The sequence below is a fragment of the Panthera pardus genome, unplaced genomic scaffold (genome assembly GCF_024362965.1).
Source record: "Panthera pardus isolate Hobbes unplaced genomic scaffold, ASM2436296v1 HiC_scaffold_12, whole genome shotgun sequence".
In the NCBI taxonomy this organism is placed as follows: Eukaryota; Metazoa; Chordata; class Mammalia; order Carnivora; family Felidae; genus Panthera; species Panthera pardus.
The window spans coordinates 11,864,688-11,885,160 of record NW_026526677.1 but is presented as its reverse complement, the minus strand read 5'-3'; the positions used below and the strand labels follow the sequence as shown (position 1 = coordinate 11,885,160).

General features: G+C 43.9%; 1 long non-coding RNA gene across 1 annotated transcript in view; it reads left to right on the top strand.

Moving 5' to 3' along the window:
- Positions 1-19,616, top strand: part of LOC109246483 (uncharacterized) — a 38,000-nt gene extending 18,384 nt beyond the window's left edge. Inside the window, exon 2 of the long non-coding RNA XR_002071365.2 lies at positions 11,907-19,616. This is a non-coding gene — a long non-coding RNA (uncharacterized LOC109246483). The remainder of the gene's footprint in view (positions 1-11,906) is intronic.
- Positions 19,617-20,473: the final 857 nt, after the last annotated feature.

Sequence of the window (20,473 nt, the reverse complement as noted above, 5' to 3'; positions counted from 1 at the left end):
CCTCAACCGCAAAACCAAGACAATGATAGTACTGACCACTTCACAGATCGTGAGGATTAAAAGAAGTAAGTTACATCAAGTATTGGAGAGAAAAAGAAATAATTCTTATTGCTTGACAAATGATCAGCCCTGTATAAGGATTTGAATCCCAGTCTCTCCATCCCTAATCTAGAGTTTGTTCTCCACTGCACATGCTGCTTAAAGCCAGGTGCACGTACTTGTACACAACAATGGCTACATTAACCATATACCCTTTGCTGGTGTTATTGCCAATAATTTTCAGCAATATATTGACTTAATTCATCACACTGTGTGCTTCCTTTTGTTTGCTGGCTTGTTCTGTCTACAGCCTTAACTATAAAGTCTGGGAAGACATTATAAGCTCAGTGCCCTGTATAGTTCCTGGCACATAGTAAACCTAAAATAATATTTGCTGAATGAGTTCAATCTACAATAATTTGGAAAGGCACATGTTACAGACCAGAAGCTCATTGAGGTTATAACAGCTAAAGCACTTAAGTGACCAAACCAAGCTTTAAATCCCCGGTTCTTTGCACAGCTGCTTCTCTTTCCTGAATGCTGTAAAAGAACTCGAGAAAGGGTCTGAGCAATCCACAGGACCATATTATAGGCATAGCTGCAACAGATATGATCCTTTCCCCATCCTGACGGATTAGACAAGACTGGATATGTGGAATCTGAATTCTGAAAATCACTGTAAAGAGATTTCTTCATGCCCCCCCCCACCCCCGCCGAAGGTCTGCTTGCCTTTTAACAAGGTTAAAGCCACATACCAAGATAAAGTAGAATGAAGCTCTAATGTGGTAACTCCCAAATAAATTATATAACTGAGGTGCAGAGGGTATTTTCAGTTCAGATGACTTTGTAGGGTATGATAAAGAAAACCCAGAAAGATGAACTTGTAGGAAAAGAAATGTGTTCTCTGCTTTCATCACATTTTTCTTCTCATCTGTTGCAGTGTTGACACTTTATAGGTACACAGTAAATATTTGACTGGCTCAATAAAGACTTATAACATATTTACTATAAACTTGCCCTAATTCCAAGATCATTGGATCTGTACTATTTTAAAGATTTTATTTCATTTTATTTTTATTTTTTGAGAGAGACGGGGGAAGGGGCAGAGAGACGGGTGGGGAGAGAAAATCCCAAGCAAGCTCCACACCCAGCACTGAACCCATGTGGGGCTCAATTTCACAACCAAGAGATCATGACCTTAACTTGAAATCAAGAGTCAGATGCTTAACCAACTGAGTCATCCAGGTGCCCCTGGGCCTGTACTATTTTAAATGCTGCATGGAGGTCCAGAAAACTCTGAAGATATACTTAAAATAATAGAAGTAGAAACCATTTAGGCTAGCCTTTTCCCATTATAAATGATAAAACTAAAGCCAAAGAGGGAGATAGTGAAAGTCTGTACAGCTGTTTGACAGGAGAGGTGGAATTAGAACCTATATCTCCTTTTTAAAAATTCATTTATTTTTTATGAATATAATTTATTGTCAAATTGGCTTACATACAACACCTGGTGCTCATCCCAACAAGTGCCCTTCTCAATTCCCATCACCCATTTTCCCTCTCCCCCACTCCCTATCCACCCTTAGTTTGTCCTCTGTATTTAAGAGTCTCTTGTGGTTTGCCTCCCTCCCTCTCTGTATCTATTTTTTCCCCTTCCCTTCCCCCATGGTCTTCTGTTCAGTTTCTCAAGATCCACATATGAGTTAAAACATATGATATCTGTCCTGCTCTGACTGACTTATTACACTCAGCATAATACCTTCCAGTTCCATCCACATTGCTGAAAATAGCAGGATTTAATTCTTTCTCATTGCCAAGTAATATTCCATTGTATATATAAACCACATCTTCTTTATCCATTCATCAGTTGATGGACATTTAGGCTCTTTCCATAATTTGGCTATTGTTGAAAGTGCTGCTATAAACATTGGGGTACATGTGCCCCTATGAATCAGCCCTCCTGTATCCCTTGGATAAATTTCTAGTAGCTATTGCTGGGTCATAGGGCAGTTCTATTTTTAATTTTTTGAGGAACCTCCCCACTGTTTTCCAGTGCAGCTGCACCAGTTTTCATTCCCATTAACAGTGCAAGAGGGTTCCCGTTTCTCCACATCCTCCCCAGCATCTGTTTCCTGAGTTGTTCATTTATATCTCCTTTTCTAGGAGTAGTTCTTTCTGCTTTACATTATTCTAAGTTTTTTAATGTGTATTTATTTTTGAGAGAGATAGAGAGACAGAGTGAGGGTGGGGGAGGGTCAGAGAGAGAGGGAGACACAGAATCTGAAGCAGGCTCTAGGCTCTGAGCTGTCAGCACAGAGCCCGACGTAGGGCTCAAACCACAAACAGCAGAATCATGACCCGAGCCGAAGTTGGACACTTAACCGACTGAGCCACCCAGACACCCCTGCTTTACCTTATTCTAAAACCTGGAAGTCTCATTGGCAACTAGAGAGGATCCAAGGAAACCTGTGATTTGTTTTGATGCAAACACACTTGCACATGCATACACTCATGAGCCTAGAATAACATGAAAAGCACTAGACTGAAAGCTTTTTAAAAAAATGTTAAGCAATATAAGTCAGCCAGAGAAAGACAGATATTACATGATTTCACTCATACAGAATTTGAGAAATGTAACAGATGATCATAGGGGAAGAGAAGGGAAAATGGGATAAAAACAGAGAGGGAGGCAAATCATAAGAGACTCTTAAATACAGAGAACAAACTGAGGGTGATGGGGGTGGGGAGAATGGGTGGTGGACATTAAGGAGGACACTTGTTGGGATGAGCACTGGGTGTTTTATGTAAGTGATGAATCCCTCAGTTCTAATCCTGAAGCCAAGACTACGCTGTATGTTGACTAACTTGAGAATTAAAAAAAAAAAAAAATGTTGATTCAAGTCCTATTCTCCTACCTTTTTGCTGTGTGACCTTGGGAAAAATTATTTGCCATTCTGAGTCTTAATCTTCTTATCTCCTGTCTATATAATAAAAAGAGTGTTTTCTAGTCCACTTTCCTTCCTTTTTTCCACTTGTGAAAAGCAGAACATTTTTCAAAACAAAATTTTCTGCAGAAGTACAGAATGTAAAATAGGTGAAGTCCAGCTCCTCTGGTTAAGGTCGGAGCAGTAGGGAGAGGGGAAGCCAGCATCCTGTCTGATCTATCTCCCCTTCCTTCAAAAGTCTTCCAACACTCCCATTCTGTGATTGTAGAATTCACCATTCCTAAAGAAGGACAAAGGGCAGACTCACCTACAACTTCTTAAACTCTGGGCTTTGGTCAGATGGCTAAGACCAGACGCACAGAACTACGGTGAAAACCCATCTCTGCTAGCACCTGAAGCATTGGTTTTGGTCAAAGAGATCAGTAAAATATGGATGGAGCTACTTTAAATTGGCCACTAAGGGAAGGACTTCACAAGACTTTAAAGGGAGGCCAGTTCTCTCCCAAGTACTGGGTCTCTCTTAGTTGTGGGATTATGACATGTCCCAGGGAGCACCTATTGGAAGGTTGGCTGGGTGGTTGGCCTCAGGGGTAAAGAAGACGCCAGCTTTGGTTGGGTGGAGTTGATTTCCATTGGCCCTACTTTCATCATATTCTTGGTCTCTGGTCTTGTTCCAAAAAGATATCCCCAGAGGCATTGAAAGCCAAGAGTGCCTTTTGGCTTCAAAATAGTGTAACTATTTCAAACAACAGCAATTACCTTTGTAAAGCACTAGATATTTTACAGAAACTTTCCAGTGTAAAAATATCTTTTGGATGACTCCAAGGGTTGGAACCAGGACTAAATGAGTAACAAGAGAGGGAGAGATAGAGAGACAGAGATTATAGGAAAACAATAGGCCAGTCCAAAGGTGGAATGGATGGTCTAGAAAGAGGTAGATTTTCCAGCACTGAAAGTAAGGAGAAAATAGTATACTTGACAGTGGTGGTCTCACCTATATGTAGAATTAAAAATGAACAAACTCATAGAAACAGAGAACAAATTGGGGATTGCCAGAGGTGGGAGGTGGGGGTAAGGGAAATGGGTGAAGGTGTTCAAAAGGTACATACTTCCAGTTATATGATAAATACCTCCTAGAAATATAATGCATAGCATGGTGACTATAATATTATACTTTATATTTGAAATTTCCTGAGTAGATCTTAAAATTCTCATCACAAAAAAAGATTGTAACGATATGAGGTGATTAATGTTAACTCAACCTACTGTGGTGATCATTTCACCATATATACAAATATACAGTCATTACGTTAAACACCTTAAGCTAATGCAATGTCATATGTCAATTATATCTCAATAAATCTGATAAAAATCTGAAAATAGGCTATCAAAAAAAGAGAGAACAAGAGAGAGTCAGAACTAGTTGACCTTATGGGCTCTGGAAAATTCTAAGATTCTGTGGAGTAAAGAGAATGAGGAAAGAAGACAGGCATATACTATCACTTTGGGTTGTGTGGATTGAACTTTTTGCAAACTTTATTTCATAATATCCCCACAGTAGCTCTGAAAGGAAAGCATTCTTAAATGCATTTTCAGGTGACAAAATGGAATTTTGGAGACATGCTTGCCAAAGGTCACAAGACATATTGAGGCAATGCTAGAATTTGTGCTCAGGTTTTCTAGAATCCAAAGTCCATCCTCAGTCCTTACATCCAACTTCATCCCAGAAGGACAAGAAAAATGGATGGCAATAGGAGGGTGGGAATCATCTGATAGACCTCATTTTTATCTATATGCAGGGAGTTTAAAAGTAAATAACCTTTAGTGGTTTGCCTACAGCATGATTTCCCTTGTGTACATTTTGTTTGTGATTTATCAAATACCCAACTTGAAAAGACTTGAATTCTATTTCTGTGTCCTTGGGAGGGACATGCAAGGAAGAGGAGGAAGTGGGCATTGTGCAAACCCACAGGACTTGTGGCTTCCTTCAAGGATTTGTGAGAAATGGTGGCCACACCCTGTTTATGTTGGCAGCTCTGCAGCTTGCATCTAGATGAGAAAAATCTGTAGTTTCCCTTCTCCACACCTAAGTCCCACCCATTTCTCTTCTACCAAGGCCATAGTCCCCCAATGTGAGGCTAAAAAATTTAGACCCCCTTCTACAAATTCCCAGCACCTGACCTTATGCCTACTTTCTTGGGGTCTCTCTAAGGCTTGATACGGGGAAAAAGATCACCATTGCCATTGCAGTAGTTTGTATGCAATTAACCTGTTCTAGATGAAAGTAATAAAAATAAAAACAAACACTCCTTATTGCAGATTGATGGGTATAAAGATGGGGTGCTGTAAGACTGATTTTTTAAAAAATTCTTGCCTTTCTCCTTCCCTCCCTCCTCTCCAAGGCAAAACTTCAGAAAGGACTCTCTTTGACATCTGCAGAATAAAATACTATCAATAGAATCAAGGCTTCCTTTTGTGATGTCTCCACCCCAGCCCCCTTTTGTTAGTGGTTCTAACCTGATTGTTCATCATCAGCCACTGCCCCTCTAACTGTCTTTCTGCCTTGAGACTCTCTCCATTTTAGTTCTTCCTTCTTAACCTGGAGGCGGACTTCCCTAGAGCACACAGCTAATCATGCTATTCCTTGCTCAAGAATATTCATTAGTTTGTTGTAGTTCTTTAATAGCCTGAGGACATCCAAAGTCCTTGTCCTGATCCTCAGCCCTCACCACTCAGTGACACTTGGTGAACGTGGTATGGAAATCAAAGAGGAGAAACAGGAACAAAAGGCCATTGGACATAACAAGCAGGAAGGAGGGTGTGATCAGCACAGTTTCAATAGAAGCCCATCCATCCCAGATGGGGTACCTGGAGTGAGGACCAGGGAATCTGCATAAAGCCAGGTGCTAAAGAAAGCGAGATATAAGTTTAGTAGTTAAAGAAGAGAAAGAAATGAAAAGTAGGTACAATGGCTAGCAATGTCAAGTGAAAGAATCCTCAAGATTGGGGAAACTAGAACAGATTTGGAGACTTGGCCTTTGAAGGAAAGGCCATGGAGAGGGATTCTCTATAGCAGTTGTTCTCAATTGTGGCGGCTCCCCAGATCACGACCAGTTGTTGGGAAGAGCCATAATGTAAGCCTGTGCCAATGGGAAGAGACGAAGGAAGGCTGCATGAGAACACAAAGGTAAGCAGTAATGAGAAAGATGAGGAACCCAGAATCAGGAAATGAGGGGTTACATGGGAGGAGACATACAGAAGGCTGAGTCATAGGAGGCTGGTCTTGTCTGCCTTTGTAAATAGTTGTTTTAGCTCATCAAAAATAGCATAGAAGTTTATTTTTCTGGATCCAGGGTAAGTGGAGAAGGTGGTCTCTTGGAATCTATTTTCAGTCTCAGAATAGATCTATAAACCAGCAAGGTGGTATGACCTAGAAAATAGTTGCCCAACCACATATGTCAGGCAGATATGGCCCTCTACAGTGTCTACTGTATATTCTTTAAAGAGAGTCCGATATTTCAGTCCTGTTTGGAGTGATGGGATGGGTAGAGCTTCTTCTAGGAAGCCACATTGCTGTGTATCCCCTGCTGAGTAAGCCCACAGCAGAAGAAGCTCTTCCTAAAGAAGCCTTGCTAAGACCAGAAGCTTTGACAAACATGGAGACTTTGGGGATCATGTATCCAATTAAGTTCTGTTCATTGCAACACTGAGTTGTCCCTTAAAATAGATCTGATAATGATCCAGAGCTGATGTGACTTGGGAAATGTACAACCACCCTGAACTTGCTTTATCTTCGTACTTCTAAGCATTATGTCATTGGGGCTCAATTTCAAACAGAAGAGGCAGCTGTGATTAGAGGCAGGCCATTAGGCTGATGAATGTTTACTGGAGAGGACTATCCAGCTGGATCCCAGATGCTGGGAAAGGCCTTGTTATGAGGCCATAAAAAGCCAGATGAATAGGGGACACTTAAGTCTATGTGAATATTTATGTTTTGGGAAGGCAAGAGAAGAGAGGGGAAGACAGCTATTGATTATCAAGTATCTGTTTATTTCACTGGAATTATTAATTAGTCTTGAAAATCTAAAATTAGTCTTGAAATTCTGTCAGATGTAACAGAAAGGTAGAGGGAAAAACTGAATAGTTTCTCTCTGTGCACTGCCTCTATTATATCTGATTGGTCTCAAGACACCACTCTTCTCAAGGTGATCAACGAATGGGTTTGGGCAATCAGCTACACAAGGCTAGGAATGGCAAGGAATGATATATTCTTCACCCATTTATTGCCTTTCCCGAAGACCAAATATCAAGCTCAATAATGCAAGAAATATTTCTAGATCAACTTCACCTCATTGTGATTATTTCATTCTTCTGCATGTTTCTCAAGCCAACATTTATTAAGCCCTTTACATTTAAGGGCAAACATAAAGATGAACTAAATGGTTTCAAGGTCAATGCCTCTCCAAATTCTCTAGCTTCACACTGTCTTGACCTCTATACCTCCACCAACTTGAAATTCTATGCCACCCCAGTCACATGATTTGGCAGCCTTCTCCCAGACCTCACCATAATGGGAAACTGCTTAATTTCAAAATCTAAAATTCTAAAATTTCCCTTTACCAAAACTTCCTGTTTTTCTCCTGTGCAACTCTCAGTCAATCTATTCTTGGTGACTTGCCGCTCCTTAGACCCTCCAAAATTCATGACTCCATCACTCTGGCTCTGAGTCATTCCTACCACCACCCTTCACCACTTTCTTCTCTTTCCAGTACTAGTCCCAGATTTTGTAGCTGATGGGATCAGCTATTTACAGGTGATCTCTAACTCCACAAAGACATTTACTGCACCATGAAATCCTTCCTGAGCCTCTTACTGATTCCCTATCATATACCCCACAGCCATTCCAGGATAACCCTTCTTGATACCCTCACCTAGACAGGATTTCTCCCTAACCTAAACTCTCATGGCTTATACATGTTATTCCTTTGTGGCTTCCATCACTTTCTGACTCAGATAATAGTTATGCATCTAATTGTATAATTTCTCTGAGGATTTTCAGACTTTTAACTTCTTCATCTTTGTGTTCCAGTGCCTGTCATCAAATAGATGCTCCATGACTGTTTCCTGAATTGATACAGGACAAACTTTCTACAAAGGAACTTTTTAAAAAAGATAACAGCTTCATTGGGATATCAATTGCAAAGTTTAGAGGGGGATAGCTTTACAAAGAAGCAAACTAAAACTTGCCATGGGGATACTAGGTTTCTATTGTCTCATAATGAATTAATGCGAATTTAGCAGCTTCGACAATAGACATACTATCTCAACCTCTTTTCTTTTTCTTTTTTTAAATTTTATTTAAATTCAAGTTAGTTAACATACAATGTAGCCTTGGCTACAGAAGTAGAACCCAGTGATTCATCTCTTACTTATGACACCCATTGCTCATCCCAAAAAGTGCCCTCCTTAATGCTCTCACCCATTTAACCCATCCCCCCATCCACCTCCCCTCCAGCAACACACAATTTGTTCTCTGTATTTAAGTCTCTCATGGTTTGCTTCCCTTTGTTTTTATCTTCTTTTTCCTTTGCTTCATACTATCTCAACTTTAAAAAAAAATTTTTTTAATGTTTATTGACTTTTGAGAGAAAGAGAGAGAGATAGAGCAGAAACAGAGTGAGGGAGACACAGAATCAGAAGCAGGCTCCAGGCCCCAAGCTGTCATCACAGAGCCCAATGTGGGGCTCGAACCCACAGACAGTGAGATCATGACCTGAGCCAAAGTCAGACGCTTAACCCACTGAGCCACCCAGGTGACCCTATCTCAACTTCTTAGGTCAGAAGTTTGAACATAGTTCAGCTGGGTTCTCTGCTTACTATCTTCCTCCTGAACAGGGTAAGGGAAGGTATTGGGTTATTTAGCTCCACCTATCTCTTTCTGCATCTTATGAAGTAGGGAGGGAGGATATTTAGTGTCCCTTTTGCAGATGAAAAGTGATAGTGTTATGCCCAGAATTTGTGATCCCCAAAGACCACCAGGGAGCTGAGTCCGATGCAAAAGCAAAAGAGCCTTTATTCGAGCTAGCTCGAGCTCGAGCTCAATCCCCTACCTGCACCGATGCAGCGATGCAGCGGTGAGATACCAGGGAGAGAGAGCGAGTTTCAAAAGGACAAAGGTTTTATTGGGGCCTAGGGGCAGTTGGTGAGGTAATGGCTGTGGCCTCACCTGATTGGCTGGGGAAGGGTCGGAGTCCTGTTACGCAGGTCACTGGGTGTGTTTTGACCAGGAAGTTTGAACGGGTGAGCGGGAGGTTACTCAAGGGGTGGAGGCGTGGTCTAGGTGAAGGACACAGAACAAGATGGAGTCGGCCAGCGTAGGCCCAGCGTTAGGCCCGCCCTTTCAATAGGTGGAAGTCACTTGGAAAGAATTTATAGCTTAGTTCAAGGAAGAATTTTCTTACAGTCAGAATTTTCTTATCTTTACTGAAACATTAAAGAGACTGAAAGATTGCTGAGTGCTTGGGATGAAGAGAAGTATCGAAGAGAAATATTCTTATCTCCTGGGCACAACACAGAGGTGGATGTATTCAGCCTCTCTTGGGCATGCATGCCAAGATATTTGAAGGCGTAATCCCAGCTAGAGTGGTAACTACTGGGGGGAAAAAGAGTATCCTATCTGGCCCACTATGGCAGAGGTGCTAACATCCTGTCCCCTTGGGTGATGCTAATAAACACACTAAGTCACCTCAGCAAGTGGAGCTGAGGCTCTGCTTCCTCATTTATTAGCCAAGCTGTCATGAAGACCAAATGTTTGTGGATATTAACTGTGAAGAGTTACACACACTAAAGTTAGTATCATCACTATCACTAGTCAGACCTGCCTACTGCCCTATGTTAACTTCTCAATCACTACAGACTCTTGCAATGGATCTCCCTCTACTGGTTAACGAAGGTCTAAGAAGACTTCACATTGTTAGACTGTGTTTGGTGTCGCGTTGTAATAGACATATCATACATATGTAAGAAATATACTTCATATAATATAAAATTTATTCCAGTTTACTTGCCACTTCATAATCATTGGTTTGTTTGGTCGTCTTCATAGCCATGTAATATATTCCTGGCAATCTATATGTAACTCTAATTGGCACAAGCCATATTTTAATTGCATAAAGAGAAAAATGGCTATTTCAAGAAATCTATGGTGAATCTCTTTATTTCTACTTCTGACCCAAGGAGCTGCCCCCCCTCCTCCTCCATTCTTTAATTGGCTCAGTTCTGTCCCAAGAGCATGGAGCTGTCCAGTATGTCTTGTTGGTGAATGATATATCTGTACCACACCACAGCACAACAGGTGGGGGGATTGCTAGGATCCTGGCAGTAGTAATCAATCATGGTTCTACCAGAGCCTGAGGTCTGAGACTCTGCAGGGCCATGCAGGAATCTAGCATGGTTTTAAGTGTACTGTGTGCCTTAGTTTAAGTGTGCCCTCTTATGTTGAGAAGGAAAGCTGGCAAAAACAGATAAAAAAAAAAAAAAAGAGTCAGCTAAATGTCCATAGCTGGATACTCCCCTTGCATACTTTTGGCTTCTGTAATCTTGCTTGTCTCTTGCAGCCCACATAGCACAACCGATAAGTGCCCCCCATTTTTTCCTTGAGCCCCTGCAATCCCACCCACCTGTGCAGCCGATAGAAAGTTTCCAAGTACCCAGAAGCTGGCCAGGCATAAAAGTACGCCACATCAGGGCTTGGGGTTCAGCCTCTGGAGGTAACTCTGCTGGGCCAGCACCGGTGAGAAATAAAGTCTTTTCTGATTCCCCAAGTGCGTGTCACTTGTCTCTTCCTGGGCACCGAGTATTTGCTGTAACAATGTTGATATAAGAAGGGCAGTTTCTTTTGTGTATGGTGACTTAGGAACAGACATGGGTTTGTATTTTACTTTTTTATTTTCTTAGGACCTTTAATTTCCATGGTTCATTTCCTTTTTCATTATTACCAAATCTCTACAGAATACCTGCCACAGACCTTCCCAAGAATGTCACCTTTGGTCCTACACACTTTCCATCTTTGTTCTCTGTTGTTTTTTTAAAAAGCTTTATTGGAGGGGCATTTTGGTGGTTTAGTAGGTTAAGCATCCAGCTTTGGCTCAGGTCATGATCTTGCAGTTCATGAATTCCAGCCCCGCATCAGGATCTGTGCTTACAGCTCAAAGCCTGGAGCCTACTTCAGATTTTGTGTCTCCCTTTCTCTCTGCCCCACCCCCACTCACTCACGTGCTCACTCTCTGTCTCTCAAAAATAAATGAACATTAAAAATTTTTTTTAAATAAAAAGGTTTATTGGAAATTCTGAAGATTTCATTAAAATGGAATCATGTCATATGTGGTCCTTTGTGACTTGCTCTTTCACTTAGCATGATGTTTTCAAGGTTCATCCATGTTGTAGCATGTATCAGTAGTCCATTCTTTTTTATTGTTGGAGAAATGAATAAAGTACTGTGGCAAAGATGGCCAAAGGGACTAAAACAAGCTCTGGTCTTTAGCTTAGAGACCCCTCTCCTGAGTCCTTCTTGCTCTGTTTGCCGAGCGCATGAAAACCCACCACAGATATGGAAGCTGACAACTATAAATTACCCTTTCCACTTGCATTTGGCCCTCAGATCTTTGGAGAAACAGTCTCCTCTGAGCCCCACCAATGTTAAATAAGTCTATCCACCAATATCTCTGAATGCTGCTTGGTTTTTCCACCAGCGTTCCAGCCTGGTTCCATAACATATTTGGTTACCTGACTGGGAAACCCAACTGGGCTGGACCATTGTTGACACCGGTTTGGAAGAATGGCGAGGCAGTGACAGAGTGAGGAATCTCAAAGGAGAAGGCATGCCCTGCCTGAATTTCAGCAGTCTCCTATTCGTCGCCTCAGGTTAGCCCTGCTGCATCGTTCATGCTGGACTCAAAGAGACCTGGTAGGGTGAAGACCTGGACCTGACATCAGAACTGGTAAGACTGGGGCCCCAAAGAAGTCAGGCCTACCCAAAAGGGTGTAAGAGGGACCTGATCACTCCCCAGAGAGCTTAGTGGTCTTACAGGTAGAAAATTTTGCAGGAGGGAATGTAATAGCCTCTCGTGTGTGTGTGTATGTGAACGTGCGGCTAGGATAGTCTTGCCAGTCTAGTTTGAGTTTGTGGCTCCACGGATGGGCGCCCTGAAGGTCCCCGAAAGTCTACAGAGTCTGAGTGGGCTCTCCTGTCTCACAATGAAAGGCATACGGTCCAGGGCGTCATCGGATTAGACTCCAATTGCAAGTCACAAAGCTGAGTCTGCTACGGCCAAGCTTCATCTAAAGTTTCCCTCGGGAATGTGACCAATGGAGTACCTGATTGGTCCTCTCATCTGAGGGGATACCCTCCCTTTGTCTGTCTCCATGACACCAAACACGAGAAAAGAATTAATAATGGGATCAAGACAGAGTAAGCCTACGATTTTAGAGGTCATGCTCAAATATTTAAAAAATGGATTTTCAGGTGATTACCGGATGAAAATGACACCCAGGAAGTTAAGGACCTTTTATGAACTAGAATGGCCCATATTCAACGTAGGATGGCCCCCGAAAGGGACATTAGATGCTCAAATAGTGCAGCGGGTTTGGCTGATATTCACTGGGAACCCAGGTCACCCTGGTCAATTTTGATACATTGATTCCTGGCTTGGAATTGCCCAAAATCCTCAGCCTTGGGTGCAATTCATCCATAGCAAGAAGAGTCAGGCAAAGATTTTAGCTACCTTATCTGGAGACTCACCCAGGGAGCCAAAGAAGCAACCCACCACTTCCCTAGTGTTTGCAGGAGACCCGGAGGAAGATCCCATCTTTCCGCCACCTTATGACTCACCAGGCTCCCTCCCCCCTCCCCCTGAGCTTGAAACGCCTCCTCATCTGTCTCTCCTTTGGCCCTGGACGTGCTGCCCATCTCTCTTCCACTCCCAGACCTGGAGAACCCTCCCCCATCAGGGCTAGAAGCCAGACTGCACCCCAGATCCAGACCTAATGCTCTCCAAATGCCTGTAAGGGAGATGAGAGAGCCTGAAAGGCAGAATAAGGACATAACAGTCCAGCCCAGCCATTCCATGATGTATTATCAACCTTTCTCTACAACTGACCTCCCCAATTGGAAACACAACACTCCATCATACTCTGAAAAGCCACAAGCAATGGTCGACTTGATAGAGTCCCTCTTCCAGACCCATCGACCGACTTGGGAAGATTGTCAACAGTTACTCTGTACTCTGTTTAATACAGAAGAAAGAAGAAGAATGAGAGAAACATGACAGTATCTAGATCACGCACCTCCGGGGATCAATAACCCTGCTGTCTGGGCTCTAACTGCCACAGCTGAAGAATGTCCAACATGGGATTTCACCACAGAAGAGGGACAAGCCCACATCTGATGATACCAGGAAGCCCTCCTTCAGGGAACCCGAGCTGCACTCAAAAAACCCATGAACATGACTAAAATATTATCAGTCACACAGCAGCCTGGGGAGTCTCCCAGAGACTACTATGAAAGGCTATGTGAAGCATACCATGTATACATCCCGTTTGACCCCGAGGCACCAGAAAGTCAACAAATGGTAAATACCTCCTTTGTGGCACAGGCTGCCCCAGATATCAGAAGAAAACTGCAGAAGTTGGAGGGCTTTGCTGGGATGAATGTCACTCAGCTGATAGAGGTCGCCAATAAAGTTTTCATGAACAGAGAAGTCACAGCCAAAAGAGAAGTGGAGAGAAGCAGAGAAAAGACTAAAAAAGAAAACCACCCTTCTCACAACAGCACTAAAAGAAACAGACACTGTAAAGATGGAAAGACCCCAGCCACCAAAAGGGGGGAAGCCAGAGCCCCCTTAGCAAAGGACCAATGTGCATACTGCAAAGAGAAGGGACACTGGAAGAATGAATGTCCGAATTGGAAGGGGCCCTCAAAACCCAGCTGATATCAGGAGGAACCTCGAGGTGAGAACCTCATTGGCCTGGCTGGGATAGAATCGGACAGAGGGGGACCAGGCTATTTCTCTCTTGGCCCCCATGAGCCCACGGTCGAAATGAAAGTAGGGGGCTGAACAATAACTTTCATGGTTGAGACTGGGGCTGAACACTCGGTTGTTACTTCCCTGGTAGCCCCTTTCAGCCAAAAGACGGCAACCACACTTGGGGCTACTGGGACATAGGCGATACAACAGCCCTTCTGTCAAGCTCGACAATGTGAACTTGGGGGTCACAAGGTCCGACATGAGTTCCTCTACTTACCTGACTGCCTGATTCCCCTCCTGGGCCAAGATCTACTCTCCAAACTTGGGGCCCAAATAACTTTTGAACCCACTGGACACACTAGCTTCCAATTAAACCCAAGGCAAAAGGAAACCCTGGTCTTGGCAATTACCCTGCCAAGGGAAGAAGAATGGAGACTATTCTGCACCCAGGCCCAACCCTGTAGCCCCTCAGAATTCAGGCTTACATTCCCCTCTGAATGGGCTGAAGATAACTCACCTGGACTAGCTTGGAGTTAGGCCCCCATCATTGTTGACCTGCTCCCTGGAACCCAACCTCAGAGACAAAGACAGTACCCCCTTCCACTCAAGGCTAGAATGGGTATACAAGAGCACCTGACCAAGCTCAGAGAAGCAGGTATTCTAATCAAGTGCCAATTGGCTTGGAATACCCCGCTCTTGCCAGTCAAGAAGCCAGGAGGAGGATACCGACCAGTACAGTATTTGAAGGTCATTAACAAAGTGACTATTTTCTTACACCCAGTGGTTCCAAACCTGTATACCCTTCTCAGACAAATTCCAGGGTCAGTCAGATGGCTTACATGCCTCAACGTAAAGGATGCTTTCTTCTGCCTCCACCTGGCTCCTCAAAGTCAACCATCTTTTGCCTTTGAATGGACTAAGCCCGTTACAGGGTGCCAGATGCAGATTACCTGGACACGACTTCCCCAAGGTTTCAAGAACTCACCCACTCTTTTTGGGGAAGCACTAGCTGCAGACCTCACCGACTTTCCGAGGGAAACCACAGGGTGTGTCCTTCTCCAATATGTAGATGACTCCTCCTTGCCAGCGACACCCAAGAAGACTGTATGAAAGGTACCAATGCCCTCCTGCAGCTTCTGTCCTACTCGGGGTATCAGTCCTCTTGGAAAAAGGCATAGATTTGTCAGCAGCAGATCCGATACTTAGGCTTCCTCCTCACAAAAGGAAAAAGAGAACTAGGACCGGAAAGGAAGAAGGTTATCACCACACTACCACATCCCCAAGCAAAATGAGGCTTACATGAATTTTTAGGGGCCACAGGGTTCTGTCACATTTGGATTTCCAGATTCTCAGCCATAGCAAGGCCCCTCTATGACCTGTTGGGAGGGCCAGACTGGGAGCCCCTCGCATGGACTGAGGAGGCAAGGGCCACTTTCACAGAAATGAAGTCGGTTCCGGGATGAGCCTCAGCCCTGGGTTTGCCTGATATAGAAAGGCCCTTTAACCTCTTAATACATGAAAAAGAAAAGAGCCCTTGGAGTGCTCACTCAGAGCATGGGGCCTTGGCAACAGCCAGTAGCCTACCTGTCAAAAAAACTTGATCCTGTGGCTGCAGGATGGCCACCATGCCTCAGAGCACTGGCAGCCACAGTCATGCTCGTCAAGGAGGCAGACAAACTCACAATGGTACAAACACTTAATGTTAAGGTCCCACACGCGGTCACATCCCTCATGAGCACCCAATGATATCGTTTCCTCTCCAATTCTCAGCTGACACAGTACCAAGACCATCTCTATGAAAACCCAAGGGTCACTCTTGAAACAGTAAGAACAGTAAACCTGGCCACCTTCCTTCCCACGGAGAAGGGAGAACCCAACCATGACTGTTCCAGAGTAGTGGATGAAGTCTATGCCAGCCGCCTGGACCTCCAAGACCAGGCTATGACAAGCGCGGAGATCATCTGTTCAGCGACAGGAGCAGCTATTTACAAGAGGGCAGCTGAAGAGCAGGATATGTGGTAACCACAACTACCAAAGTTCTGGAAGCCAAGGCCTTGCCGAAAAGATGGTTGGCACTACGAGCTGAACTGTATGCATTAACCCGAGCCCTCATCCTTAGCAAAGGTAAACAAGTTAACATCTATACTGATTCTCGGTATGCCTTCACTACTGTGCATGTACACGGGGCCATCTATAAAGCAAGAGGCCTCCTTACTGCTGCAGGGAAAACTATCCAAAACAAGGAAGAAATACTAAAGCTTCTTGAGGCCATATGGCTGCCAGACAAGGTGGCTATCCTACACTGTAAGGGACATCAGAAAGATGACCCCATAACTCAAGGAAATCATCTGGCCAAAAAAACAGCCAGAGCAGCCACCTGTGGTGACCCAGGCGAAGCTCCTGCCTACACTATGACTCTTGCGCCCCAGAAGGAAGTCTCCCCACCCCTGTACACAAATGAGGAAAGAAGTTGGGCCTCAACAGAAAGGGGCACACTAAGCAAAGAAGGATGGTGGGTCATGCCAAATGGACACATCTTTGTCCCGTCATCTATGGGAAAATACCTAGTGAAGGAATATCACCAACTCAGTCACCTAGGGAAAACTGCGCTAGAGGCCCTCCGCAAAAAGAACTACTATATCAGCCAGCAGCTGGCATTATGCCAAGTTGTCGGTGAACAATGTGTAACGTGTGCCAAAAACAATGCTCAGTCTGCCCCACGGCCCCCACTTGGCACACAAGGGATAGGGACCACCCCTTTAGAAGACTTAGAGGTGGACTTTACCGACATACAACCAAATAAAGGGTTAAGGTACCTTCTTGTAGTAATCTGCACATATTTGGGATAGGTCGAAGCATTCCTGACCAGAACGGAATGAAGTAATGAGGTGGCCAAAGCTCTTCTACAGGAGATTGTGCCTCGGTTTGGTCTACCCTTAACCACACACAGTGATAACGGACATGCATTTGTGTCAGACATTACACAGACCCTGACAAAGTCCCTCAACATTCCCTGGAAACTGCACGCTGCTTACCGACCCCAGAGCTCAGGGAAAGTAGAGCGGATGAATCGCACCCTCAAGGAAACCCTGGCTAAGTTCCACCACGAGACTAATCTCCCATGGCCAGATTTACTACCGCTGGCCCTCCTGCGTGCCTGATGTATGCCTGGGGCACTAGAACTCTCCCCTTTCTAGTTATTATATGGGTGATCCCTCCCCCCACCCCATGTTTAGGAAAACTCCCAGGAGATCTACACCAGATTAGAGACAAGGAAATAAGAGAACAGCTCCAGACCTTGGGGGCAGTCCTAAGCAAGTTACAGAGATACATCATAGAGAGGGCCCCAATTACTTTAGGGACACCCATTCACCCCTTTCTGCCAGGAGACTCTGTGTGGATCAAAGATTGGAAGAGGGAACCTGTTAAACCACAGTGAACTGGGCTTCATACTGTTATTCTAACAACTCTTACAGCCCTTAAAGTTTCCAGTATCACCCCATGGGTCCATCATTCCAGAGTTAAGAAGGCCAAATCAGAAGAACCTACAACCTGGCGAAGTGATCCAGATCCAGCCAACCCACTTAAACTGACCCTCAAAAGGGACACTGGCCCCTGAGACCTCCAGCCTTGCTCCAGCCACACCCCAGAAGCTGGCTGGCCTGCGCATGGCAGATGCTTAAGGAATTAATGCGTGAACCAAGCCCAGGGGTTTGGATGCAACTCTGCCAGCCCTTGCCCCTTACTGATGTCATAGCCCTGATCTTACTTCTTACTGTTGGGCTGATAGAGACTGCACCAACGAGCTGGACATGGGACAAAAGATGCATGCTGGGTCTCACATGCCTCTTCTAGATGAGAGGATTATTAAGTATTGCCTGCATATTATGATAACCTCTCTCACCCTCACAACTGCTGCTTAGCTGCTTTTCTCCCAGGATTGTTATATTACAAAAAGGGGGTCAAGGGCATTCAGCACCTTCACCTCCCTCCACAAAGATTGCTACAAGGGAAAAATACCCACTGTCTGTCAGTCACCTGGTGCCCCAAGGACTAAGTATTGGACCATAGAGATAACCCAAAATGTCAGGAACCCATGTCACAACAAGGCCTCCAGAAAAGGAAGTGAGCTTGCTACACTTACCTTCCTCAATGGGGGATCTTGGACGGGGAAGGAATGCAAGATAGCACTCTTCAAAAAGTTATAAAGGATACCCAGGATAGGGTAATATAAGCCATAAAGGCAACCACTCCCCTGGCAGCCTACCAGGGTTTGAAACTTTCAGCCCTTAATCAGATGCTTACCAATTCCCCACTCCAGCATTGGGCCAAAACTACTCTACAAGTCTTCCATAAAACAGATAATCACACCCAAACCTGCTGGATGTGCTTGCCCTTCAGTTGGAGGGCTTACTTAGCCACTCCCATCCTCCCTTTGACCTGAGAAGCTCCTGAAAATCTCAAAACCAACACTTCTGTCTTAATTGGACCCTTGGCCACTGGGGTCTGTCTCACAAATGCCAACAATCTAATCTGTACAGTCCCTGAAGGTATGAACGGTACCTCTCTATGCAGAAGAAATAGAACCTTAAAGAGGAATGAAACCCTGTGTTCAACCCCTGGGGTGTTCTATCTGTGTTCTAATTCGGCCTACCGATGCTTAGAGGCCAACTGGATTCAGATATGTTATTCCATTTTCCTAACCCCAGAGATATCCGTATACACTGAAGATCAGTTCCTAACAGCCTTTAGCCCCAAATCCCAGGCTAAACAGGCAATCCTGCTGCTTGTTCTGATAGGAGCAGGAATTGCGACAGGAATAGGAACCGGATTAGGGGGCATAGGTTCATCCATAGGACTAAACAATAGACTATCTCAAGAGCTACATGAAGACATGGAACGAGTGGCAGATTCTCTGGTAACCTTACAAAGCCAAATAAACTATCTGGCGGCAGTGACCCTCCAAAATAGGCAAGCCCTCGACCTCCTCACTTCAGAAAAAGGAGGGACTTGCATCTTTCTGGGGAGAGAAATGTTGCTGTTTTGTAAACCAGTCAGGAATAGTTACAACTAAGGTTAAAGAACTCAAGGAAAGAATTCAATGTAGACAACAGGAAAGTATCAGTCAATGGAATGGATGGGATCTCATGGATTGGGCATCCTGGCTTCCTGCCCTGGTGGGGCCCCTCCTCTCCATAATTTTACTTGTATCCATCGGCCCCTGAGTGCCATGTATGTTTTATTGAAAACACTGTTGCTCGTCAAACTACTGCATGTATCTTACCCTTCTGAGAGTACCAACCTGTAAAACTAAAAGGTGATGCCTACTGAAAGTTTTTTTTTTAAAGGAATCAAAGGGGGGAATGTTGGAGAAATGAATAAAGTACACCCAAGATGGCCAATGGGACTAAAACAAGCTCTGATCTCTAGCTTAGAGACCCCTCTTCTGGGTTCTTCTTGCTCCGTTTGCCGCGCACACGAAAACCCGCCACAGATATGGAAGCTGACAACTATAAATTCCCCTTCCCACTTGCATTCAGCGCTCAGATCTTTGGAGAAACGGTCTCCTTTGAGCCCACTGATGTTAAATAAATCTCCGATCCACTAAGATCTCTGAGTGCCGCTTGGTTTTTCCACCAGCATTCCAGCCTGGTTCCGTAACGTTATAGCTATTATTCCACCACATGGATCTACCAAACCTCTTCCCTTTGCTTTTTTTTGGAGATTATAATTGATATGTAACATCGTATTAATTTCAGATGTATAATACCATGGTTTGATGTTCATATATCATTGTGAAATGATCACCATAATTAAGTCTAGTTCACATCCATCTTAATTTTTTTCTTGAGATGAGAATTTTTAAGATCTACTCTGTTAGCAACTTTCAAATATACAATACAGTATCATTAACTAGAGTCACCATGCTGTTCATTACACCTGCATGATTTATTTGATAAATGGAAGTTCATTTTGGTAAGCTTCACCCATTTTGCCCATATTACACCCTACTCCCTCTGGAAACCAGCAATCTGTTCTCTGTATCTATAAGTTTGGGTTTTGTTTGTTTGTTTGTTTGTTTGTTTTAGATTTGACATACAAGTGAGATCATATAATGTTTGTCTTTCTCTGACTTATTTCACTTAGCATAATGCCTTCAAGGTCCATCCATGTTGTGGCAAATGGTAAGTCCTCCTCCATTTGATTCTCTTGTTATCAGTGCTCTGAGTGGCCAGGTTTGAGACCTGTTCTCAGTATAGTTCCTTTGAGGAGTGAGTATCTTCTTTCCGGGGGAGATTTAATCTGTTTCACCATGGCTGTTCTTAATTGTCTTGTCCTCTTTCCTCATAATTCCAATGTCTGAAGATTTTTAGGTCTGCTTATATGGACAATTTCCCCCCTACTGGTTCTCAGTTATGGGGTCTTGACTCTGTATATAGGGTTGTGCTTTTATTTGCTATAACT